This window comes from Cervus canadensis, chromosome 12, assembly GCF_019320065.1.
Source record: "Cervus canadensis isolate Bull #8, Minnesota chromosome 12, ASM1932006v1, whole genome shotgun sequence".
Lineage (NCBI taxonomy): Eukaryota > Metazoa > Chordata > Mammalia > Artiodactyla > Cervidae > Cervus > Cervus canadensis.
The window spans coordinates 48,789,379-48,801,087 of NC_057397.1; the positions used below are offsets into that span (position 1 = coordinate 48,789,379).

The 11,709-nt window shown below is 37.0% G+C and overlaps 1 protein-coding gene across 1 annotated transcript in view; it reads left to right on the top strand.

The window, feature by feature from the left end:
• The window catches only part of CSMD3 (CUB and Sushi multiple domains 3), a 1,309,925-nt gene that overhangs the window by 502,104 nt on the left and 796,112 nt on the right, over window positions 1–11,709 (top strand). The gene's annotated exons all lie outside the window — the stretch shown is intronic.

Here is an 11,709-nt window from a genome sequence, read left to right on the forward strand (position 1 = left end):
TTGGTGACTGAGAGTATATTTCTGTAATTATGTAAATTACCATAAAGAATAAGATAGGAATTTCCTTGGTGGTCCAGTGGTTAAGACTCCATTCTTTCAATCCAGGGGGTGTGGGTTCTATCTCTACTTGGGGAATTAAGAGCCACATGTCTTTCAGCACGGTCAATAAATAAATAAATAAATAAATAAATGGTGCAAGAAAGCAAAGAATGTAACCGAAAATTAAGTTTTAGACATGTCACAGGATGTGATTCAGAGATCAAATGGATAGTTTTTTTTTTTAGTTTACTCCTTTTTTTTTTGTCTTTGTTATCAAAGAAGGATAATTCTTCCATGATAGGAGAAAGAGGGTAAATATTTACTGAATAAATATCATTAAAAATGTTTTTTTATTTAAATTATTCTCAAGGAATGAGAGTAAACTCAGGCTGTCTTTCATTTTGGAGAGAGTCACACATTTCAATATTCTAAAAAAATTAAAATTTTAATTACTTTAATTTATAAGAATAGAAGAAAAGGTAAATGTGCATAATCTCATGTTTACCAATGTGACTACTGTGCAAAATAAAAGCAGTAGGTGAGAAAATTAGGAAAGAAATCCTAGATAAAATGGAACAAATAAAGAAAAAATTTGAACATGAGTCTCTTTATTCTAAATCCCATGCTCTTTCTAATATACTTCACTATGTACTTTACTTAAACTTTTTGTGTGTGAATATTATAATATTTAGTTAAGTATTTCTGTACAAATTTTCAAGAAATGACATAATATAAGAAGTTTTAAAAAGAAGGAATACAGGATTTGGGAAATACATTTTACTCCTATATGGTTAGTTTTGCCATTTTCTGACAAACAAAATGACAGAAGCAATTCAGTATAGGCATCAAAGTATTAAACTTGTAAAGCATATTCAATTGATTAACATTTTATCTTCTGATAATGTCAACAACTATAAAATTAAAAAAAAGTTCAGATATGATATCCCTTTGAGCATCAAATTGCCATTTTTACATTTTGATATTCTGATATAATTATTCTGAAGTCTGTAAGTTTCCTAGCCAATAAATATCTGCCACATGATTGTTAGCTATTATTCAGAATTCATACAACAGAATTTTATACAACTATATTTCATAGAGACAGTTACATGATGAAAACAGTCATCAAATAATCATAAATCATTATTGCACATTATAGCTTTGAGTTAAATGACTAAATTGTGGATGAAATAGATGTTCAAGAGTAAATAATTTAGAAATTGAGTTTTTAATTAATAAAAATGTTTAAAATATGTAATATGTTTGTTGAAGAGATGGAATTTGTCTTAGAAAAGTGTGAAATAATTTTGTTCTTTTCCATTACTACCTTTAAATGCATTCTATCAAGTTTTTCTTTTCATCATTAGCACTGAACATTGCTTTTCTGCTGGGCACTGTGTCAAACATTTTATTTCCTATATTTCATTACATCCTTGCAACATAAGATGTAATGGTTTTCTTTTCTCCATTTTACAAATTAGGAATTATAAGATTCATAGTTTCTAATCAATTTCATGAAGTTTGTCCAGCTAACAACCTTTGGTGCAGGGATTTATAGCCAGATCTGTCTGACATCACAGGGTATGTATGGTCTTACCTGTTATAGTACAACTATAAGAGAGGAGCAAAGTGCTTCCATCAGAGACCACTGCTGTTATATATTACACTATCATCACTGTCTTGATTGACTTATTTCAGTATACAGAATTATGGTTACATTGACTCTAAAATTTAGCAGAGTAAGTTTTTTTTTTTGACTTGAGTTCATTTTTATCCCAAAGTTCATCTCATTTTTTTTCAAAGGTTGCTAAGGTATAGAGTATGTGTACACACTTATACAGATTCCTTCATAACTGTCATCTTCTATCTAAAGCTATTTGATATTTTTTACTCTTTATGTGAAATAGCTTTTCTTCTCAAAACCCTGTTTGAAATATCTAAATGGCAAGTCATTACAAAAAGCTACTTACTTATTTTCAGTAAGTGTGTCCCTAATTAATTAAACTGCTATTGATTTGTTTCCTATGAAATCTGAGGTAAAGTTTGGTATTTCCTTGTCTGTGCCTATGTATATCTCTCTCAGAACAACTAAATCATTACACACCTTCAAACTTTTCTTTTCTTTTCTCCTCATTCTTCATTAAATTAGATCCTGAACCTCATAAAGTAGAAGAACACATAAACTGTCCTGTCTCTCAAAGGAGACAACATATTCTTAATTATATCTTTCTGAGATTAGTAAGAATAGCTGAAAATATACTCTTCTAAATAAGATATAAAAAATTAATGAAACAATTAAAATTACATTTTAAAATTCAAATCATATGAATAGAATTTCAGTATTAGAAATGTTAAGAATGTGAAAATAACAAACAAGTCTTCTTTTCATTTAACTTTCTACTTCCATTCTCATGATTTCATAAAATGTTATATGAATTAGACTGAGTCATGATTACATAAGTTGCTTTGGTTATTTATTTAGGACACCTTAGAATTTTTTAGAGTTTAAATACTTAAGTTCCTAAGTCACTTGAAATTTCTTAATATAAAATTTCACTAAATATTCCTCATACCTCCAAATGATACTTAAAATTAGAGATAAGAGATAAAAGCTAAAAGACGTGACATGTTAAAATCCTTAAAACAAATTTCTTTTTCTAGAACTATGGTTTCTGAGTGTCCAAAGAATAACAAATGACTGCTTCAAACTGCTTAATATCTTCATGTTACCCTTTATAGATTTCTCCTTTGCCAACTTCTCTCATATTATTTGCACCAAAACTGAACTAGCTGTCAGTTTCTTTATTTTTTCATCATTTTTCGTCTTTTAGTATGCTTTTCTCTTAACCTCAGCTGCTCCCTCTCATCGGCTGCCTACATCTCTTAAATGCAGGTTTTCCATATTTTTTTCTTATATAGCAATTCAGATATGATCTTTCTCTTTCCCCATCTTCCCTTGATTCTAATTAATTGGTAGAAATCTTGTGTTTCCTTTCCCAACCCAGATTTGGAACCCAGGTCTCTCTTGCTGCAGTGATTCTTTACTATCTGAGCCACCAAGAAAGCAGATGAATACTGGAATGGGTAGCCTCTCCCTTCTTCAGAGGATCTTCCTGACCCAGGAATTGAACTGGGGTTCCCTGCATTGCAGGCAGATTCTTTACCAGCTGAGCTACTAGGAAAGCCCCTGTGGAAAATGTTTGTCTTATTAACCATCAGACTGGGAATAGTGCCCTGGAAATTATAAACATAGATCTATCTTTTATATGCTTGCATGTAAAAATTTTATTTATTAATTTTTGTAGGATATTTTATACCAATTATATTTTATGTATTTCCAGACTTCTACAAATATATTTTTCCAAATATAAAAATAAAAGACATTGTTACTACTGGTGATATGTAATTATTATTATTTTTAATTGTCAAGGCCACTATTACTCTCTATTTTGGAATATTGTGAGTTGCTTTATTAAGTATTCTAATTCTAAGTAAATGTTATTTATATGCATAGGTGTATTGGTCTACACTTATCAGTAGTATAATGTGAAGAAGGGGTGGGTGTGAAGATGTAGCGTGTCAGTGTAGTATATAGAAGAAAGAGCATTTATTGAAATTATAGTCAAAATTCATGAACTTCTTAGCCCTTAGAATCTCACTATTTATCATTTATAAAACAAAAACAATTTCTAACATATATGGTATTTTTTAAAGCATCTATCACAGTACTTGGCCATTTTAGACAAGAGGATTTACATCCTAATTTAACTAATTTCCTGTATCATTATTTTTCATGAAAAAGATGGTCAAAATAGCATTGTATTTTTTCTTTATTGTATTTATTTTCTTCATTGGAGTAATAATAATGAGGTATATACCTATGATCTTTTCCAGTTTTCAGTTTCCTTTTGCATCCAGTTATTCTTTACAATTCCCTTTCTGCTTGTAACTGGAAGAATACATACTCATTGAGTTGTAAATATCAGATGAATATCTAGGACATTATTTCACATATGCAGATTGTGCTTTTATAATTCCGTGGCAGGTTTAACCAGCACACTCACACATTTGTAGTTTATATTTAGAATAAATTAGATAAGTGTTATCTAGACTCCCTAGACTCCTCTTTGTTCTGTCCTCTGATTCTGTTGCCTCTCTATAATCTATTGTCTGTATGAAATTTCAGTGATTTAAAAAAAAAAAAAAACACGTCAAACTCAAAACCTCACCATGGCTTTCCAGCACATTTATTTAAAACCTTCATTGATACAGCTCACTGTACATGTTCAGCCCTTGCCTGTATCACCAAACCCATCCCTATGCTTCTCCTCCCTGCTTGTGACTCAGTGACATTGATTTTCTGGAAATTTTATCCTCCAGCCTTCATGTGGTTGACGCCTTTTCTTTTCAGTTCAGTTCAGTTCAGTAGCTCAGGCATGTCCGACTCTTTGTGACCCCATGAACAGCAGCACGCCAGGCCTCCCTGTCCATCACCAACTCCCAGAGTCCACCCAAACCCATGTCCATTGAGTTGGTGATGCCATCCAACCATCTCATCCTCTGTCATCTCCTTCACCTCCTGCCCTCAATCTTTCCCAGCATCAGGGTCTTTTCAAATGAGTCAGTTCTTCACATCAGATGGCCAACGTATTGGAGTTTCAGCTTCAACATCAGTCCTACCAATGAACACCCAGGACTGATCTCCTTTAGGATGGACTGGTTGGATCTCCTTGCAGTCCAAGGGGCTCTCAAGGGTCTTCTCCAACACCATAGTTCAAAAGCATCAATTCTTCTGCACTCAGCTTTCTTTATAGTCCAACTCTTACATCCATACATGGCCACTGGAAAAACCATAGCTTTGACTAGATGGACCTTTGTTGGCAAAGTATTGTCTCTGCTTTTTCATATGCTGTCTAGGTTGGTCATTACTTTCCTTCCAAGGAGTAAGCGTCTTTTAATTTCATGGATGCAATCACCATCTGCAGTGATTTGGGAGCCTAGAAAAATAAAATCAGCCACTGTTTCCACTGTTTCCCCATCTATTTGCCATGAAGTGATGGGGCAGGATGCCATGATCTTAGTTTTCTGAATGTCTTTTAGGTCATAATATAAATATTCTCTTCTCAAAGAGGCTTTCATTGGACAGGTACCAGGTACTCTCTTTTATTCCGCTTTAAAATTTTCTTCAGTCCACTATTGGACATTTCTTTTATTTATAGATTTATAGGTTTATTGTATCTCTTCTCCTTTAAAAAAAATCTAAGTTCCATGAAAGAAAGATGCGGTATGCTTTTTCCTTTTATATTCTCAGCATGACAATACCTAGCACATGGTAACAGTAATTAAATATCTGTTGAATGAATCAATGAAGGAATGTAGTCTCCTTGTTAGATATATTAGATCATTTTCTTAATTCAAGAGATACCACATCTCATGTCATTCTGTAGAATACCTTAATCTCATTTTCTTTGTATGTCCCATGTAGCCTTGGCATCCTTCTCATTCCTTAAATCTTGAAAGATGAATTTTTACTAAATACCTTGCATATACTTTCCAGCACCTACGACAGGCTTTAAGGGTCATGGAAAAAAAGCATTATTCACTGTCACATTTGTGCCAGTTACGCTCGTGTCTCCCTGCTGCTCACAGCATCTGTTTCTTTCAGGGACTGTGCTGCTCAACTTTAACATTCTCATCACTTGATCTGTTATTTATTTGGAACATTGGTTTCAATTAGCCATTTGGATATTTTTTAAGCCTCAATGCTCATTATACTTTCCATATCTTCCCAGGCAGTTCCTCATTCTGCATGGATCTGCTCTTGGCTCTTAATATGGGCTCTCTATTCTGACATATTTACTCTTCAGCTTTTGCAAATGTGAACTCTGGTGTAAAAACTCTGTAGTAGATATTTTTAAACTTTCTCATCTCTGGAATGTTTTAGTAGGAGAAGAAGCCAGAAAACCCACCCCATTTTCTTCCACATGCCACTTTGTCATATATTTCTTGTCAGAGCAGCAAACTACTACCATAATCAACCTCTGTACACATGCACATGCATGTACATACATGAGTATGCACACACATGCATGTCTATAGCAAAGTGATTTGTTTAAATTTAAATCAACTCTCCCTTTTATACTACTTACGTAGAATAAATTAGAAAATAATATTTAGACTTCATAAAATGGCACACAAATCCCTCATTTCGTACTATTTATTAACATTTTCTCATGCCTTAGACATTACCATCTTTTTTATGTCTTAGGTTCTTTGCCATTTTCTCTGAGTAGAAAAGTGTTCCCTCAAGTCTTCCTGTGACAGGATTTTTTTTTCTTTTTCCTCCATCAATCAGGAGTTAGGACAAAAATCTCCTTTTTAGAGAGGATAAGTCAATCGATTTAGGCTACTTTTAACAACCTGGGTATTCTGTCCTGTATTTGTGCCTGCATAGTACTAACATTGTTGAAATCACTATGTGTACTTTCTTGATATCTCTTCCCTTCCTTTGATCATTTTAGCAATCAGAGAGATGCCTGGAATGTATTAAGTGTCTAGCACAGTTTGTAGGAGGAAAGAAAGAATATAGAAAGCACGTTAAGAGAGAAAGGGAAGGAGCGAGGAAGGGAGGAAAAGGAATTGGGGCAGAGAGAGAAACAGAAAGAGAGAGAGAGTGTCAAGTGGGTAACATTAAACTATGTGCATTATTTAAATTAAAATTTCTATTCTCATTGATTTGTAGAGCTGGAAGGACATTAAAAACCTTATATAGCCCAGTGATTCCTTTTGGAGATTCTCTGGAAGAGTAATAATGATCAATTATTTCCACTATTTCAACAAGATTATTTAAAATTTACCCATTGCAGCATTTCACATACTAACTAAAATATCACTTTGCTTAGTACTATAATTAAATTAACATAGTGATGTATTGGTTACCTCTTGGTGATTAGCAGTGCTGATTAACAGGTCACATGATTTTTTTTTTTTTTAATGAGCATCCATTTCTTTTTGTTTGAGTGATTTATTTTAAATAAGACAGAAATTTTCCAAAAAATAATTTCTTAGGAAAATGTAATGAAAGTAGAATTTCACAGTGACAAATCCAGGAACTACTAATTCAGTCTAAACTTTTTTTTTATGATACATGAGAAAATTAAGGCAAATCATCCACAATTTTATTTCTGGTTTTGGCATAATCAGTATGAAAGGTTGTTGCTGAGCCGTGAAAGATGCCTGGATTCTTGGCCCCTGGGGGAGAGGAATTCAATCCTGGTCTGGTGATGAGGCTTGATTGCTCAGAGCTCTTGTGTAATAAACTTTTATGTTTAGTCACTCAGTCATGTCCTACACATTGTGACCCCATGGACTGTGACCTGTCAGCTCCGCTGTCCATGGGGATTCTCCAGCAAGAAAACTGGAGTGAGGTTGCCATTTCCTTCTCCAGGGGAGCTTCCCAACCCAGGAATGAAACCCAGGTCTTCCATATTGCAGGAGGATTCTTTACCATTTGAGCTACCAGGGAAGCACTAATAAGCCCTAATAAATGAAGTTTTATTGAAGTATAAAAGACCTAGAGAAAGCTTCTGACATAGACATCAGAAGGGGGCAGATAGAGTGCCCCCCTTGCTAGCGTTTAGCAATATGTTATGATGGCATCACCGACTCGATGGACACGAGTTTTTGAGTAAGCTCTGGGAGTTGGTGATGGCCAGGGAAGCCTGGTGTGCTGCAGTCCATGGGGTAGCAAAGAGTTGAACCCAAGAGAGCAACTTAAATGAACTAAACTGATACATCTGTCAGGGGAGTTTGTAATTTCCTCGGCTCTGTCTCTCTGCAAGAAAAATTTGAAGCCATGGACGGACCAGTGTTATTCCTCAGTTTTATTTAGAAAGCAAAGAACAAATCATCCTCCAGGCCTGAGGGGGGGCTGACCCAAAAGACACGAAGAGAAGAAATGCCCCCAGCCCGATTTTGGCTCCTTTTTTTAATGTGTTTTTCTCCTCCACCTGAGTCTGCCCTATGTAAATTGAGCTAGCTGGGAGGGCTGTTTGTTTTACCTGAGGTTCTCACTCCGGTCCTGGGAACTTCCTTTGTTCTATTTTTGCAGGCTTTTCCCTTGTTTGTCTTTTAGCCACCACCATTCTGGACTCCTTTTTCCTATTCTAACTTCCTAACATTCCCCCCTCAAGAGATGGGAGGCCCAGTTCTTTGGGAATAGGGGTGTTGAGGTCTCTCTGGCTACTTCCTGCTGAACTGGGATGGTGAGGGGCATTTGACCTTCCCCTCTTACTAGTCTCAAGCCTCAGAATGCTGATAGCAGTGTCCATCTAAGGGTGAGTGATATTTTCTGTGGTCAGGTGTAGTTTTATATATCCTTGTTGAACTAGCACTGCATGTTGTAGCTTGTGACCTGGGCAGAGACAAAATGGGTTAGACAATTGATAATACATGGAACAATCATAAGCAGCATCAAGGATTAGTAGGGTCATTAAAGTGAAGTTGCTCAGTTGTGTCTGACTCTTTGCGACCCCATGGACTGTAGCCTACCAGGCTTCTCTGTCCATGGGATTTTCCAAGCAAGAATACTGGAGTGGGTTGCCATTTCCTTCTCCAGAGGAGCTTCCCACCCCAGGGATTGAATCCAGGTGTCCCGCATTGTTAAGCAGACACTTTACCGTCTGAGCTACTAGGGAAGTCACTAGTAGGGGCATTAGCTAACTCCAACTTTCCCCTTGCCAGGAGAAGGGTCCCCCAAAGAGAGATTGTAGCCACCCTGAGAACTCTCCAGTTCATTCTTTGAGATCCTGTAGGATCTGAATGTTTTTCTTGAGGGCTGTGAGACTTTCTTTAACTTAGCTGGAGGTATTTACCCAGAAACAACGTGTCTCATTCAAGATGGCTGAAGTCCCTCCTTGTTTAGGGGTCAGAAGATCTATCACCCATCTGTATTGGAGTACAATGTCTGCCAAACTGTATTGGCATCTTAGAGCTGTCCTGAGAAATATTATCCCCAGAAACTTAATTTTGAGGGTGTTCATTAGAATGGCAGTTCTGAATAGGTATCTGAGATCTCTTAGGGGTTCACAGGTGTATTGAATGTCCTCTTTTCTTTTCTTCCATGGCTTGACTTGTGAGTAGTAAATCCAGGAATCCTGTTCTGGTACCTTGACTGCTGTGGGGGTAGAAAGTATTACAGGGTAGGGACCCTTTCATGTGGGCTGGCATTGAGCCTTTGGGGACCCATCTTTCCAAACTTTAATTAAGACTTGAGTCCCTGGAGCATATAGTTGTGACTCTTTAGAATCTTTTGGGTCCTGGTTGACACCCCACAAGTGTACATCCTGTTGGAATTGGCCAATGGCCATGGTATAAGAATGGAGGGTCTGAGCCTCTGGATCTAGGAAGAGGTCATTGACATAAACAGTCTCCAATATAGCATCTCATAAGGATTAAGACCAACCTGTTCCTTAGGGGCAATATGGGTGTGGAGGGGAGCTTTTGGTCAAGAATCCTTCTATCCCAGGAAGGTCTCCCAGGTTATCTTTTTATCACTGATTTTAAGAATCGGTTGGCTCCTTCTACTTTTCCTGAAGACTGAGGCCTCCAGGCACAATGGAGATAATAAGCCATGCCTAATGCTTTAGGTCATCAAAGGGCAGGCACACTGAAACCATAGTCACAGAAAACTAGCAAATTTGACCACATGGACCACAGCCTTGTCTAACTCAATGAAACTAAGCCATGCCTTGTGGGCCACCCAAAACGGACGGGTCGTGGTGGTGAGGTCTGACAGAATGTGGTCCACTGGAGAAGGGACTGGCAAACCACTACAGTATTCTTGCCTTGAGAACCCCATGAGCAGTATGAAAAGGCAAAATGATAGGATACTGAAAGAGGAACTCCCCAGGTCGGTAGGTGCCCAATATGCTACTGGAGATCAGTAGAGAAATAACTCCATTTCTGGAATGAAGGGATGGAGCCAAAGCAAAAACAATACCCAGCTGTGGATGTGACTGGTGATAGAAGCAAGGTCCGATGCTGTAAAGAGCAATATTGCACAGGAACCTGGAATGTTAGGTCCATGAATCAAGGCAAATTGGAAGTGGTCAAACAGGAGATAGCAACAGTGAATGCTGACATTCTAGGAATCAGCAAACTAAAATGGACTGGCATGGGTGAATTTAACTCAGACGACCATTATATCTACTACTGTGGGCAGGAATCCCTGAGAAGAAATGGAGTAGCCATCATGGTCAACAAAAGAGTCCGAAATGCAGTACTTGGATGCAATTTCAAAAATGACAGAATGATCTCTGTTCGTTTCCAAGGCAAACCATTCAATATGATGGTAATCCAAGCCTATGCCCCAAGCAGTAATGCTGAAGAAGCTGAAGTTGAACGGTTCTATGAAGATCTACAAGACCTTTTAAACTAACACCCAAAAAATACATCCTTTTCATTATAGGGGACTGGAATGCAAAAGAAGGAAGTCAAAAAACACCTGGAGTAACAGACATATTTGACCTTGGATTATGGAATGAAACAGGGCAAAGGCTAATAGAGTTTTGCCAAGGGAATACACTGGTCATAGCAAACACGCTCTTCCAAGAACACAAGAGAAGACTATACACATGGACATCACCAGATGGTCAACATTGAAATCAGATTGATTATATTCTTTGCAGCGAAAGATGGAGAAGCTCTATATAGTCAGCAAAAACAAGACCAGGAGCTGACTGTGGCTCAGATAATAAACTCCTTATTGACAAATTCAGACTTAAGTTGAAGAAAATAGGGAAAACAACTGTTCCATTCAGGTATGACCTAAATCAAATCCCTTGTGACTATACAGTGGAAGTGAGAAATAGATTTAAGGGACTAGATCTGATAGACAGAGTGCCTGATGAACTATGGACCTAGGTTCATGACATTGTACAGGAGACAGGGATCAAGACCATCCCCATGGAAAAGAAATGCAAAAAGGCAAAATGGTTGTCTGAGGAGGCCTTACAAATAGCTGTGAAAAGAAGAGAAGCCAAAAACAAAGGAGAAAAGGAAAGATATACCCATTTGAATGCAGAGTTCCAAAGAATAGCAAGGAGAGATGAGAAAGCCTTCCTCAGGGATCAGTGCAAAGAAATAGAGGAAAACAACAGAATGAGAAAGACTAGAGATCTCTTCAAGAAAATTAGAGATACCAAGGGAACATTTCATGCAGAGATGGGTTCAATAAAGGACAGAAATGGTGTGGACCTAACAGAAGCAGAAGATATTAAGAAGAGGTGGCAAGAATACACAGAAGAACTGTACAAAAAAGATCTTCACGACCCAGATAATCACAATGGTGTGATCACTCACCTAGAGCCAGACATCCTGGAATGTGAAGTCAAGAGGGCCTTAGCAAGCATCATTATGAACAAAGCTAGTGGAGGTGATGGAATTCCAGTTGAGCTATTTCAAATCCTAAAAGACGATGCTGTGAAAGTGCTGCACTCAACATGCCAGCAAATTTGGAAAACTCAGCAGTGGCCACAGGACTGGAAAAGGTCAGTTTTCATTCCAATCCCAAAGAATGCTCAAACTACTGCACAATTGCACTCATTTCACACACTAGTAAAGTAATGGTCAAATTCTCGAAGCCAGGCTTCAGCAATACATGATCGTGAA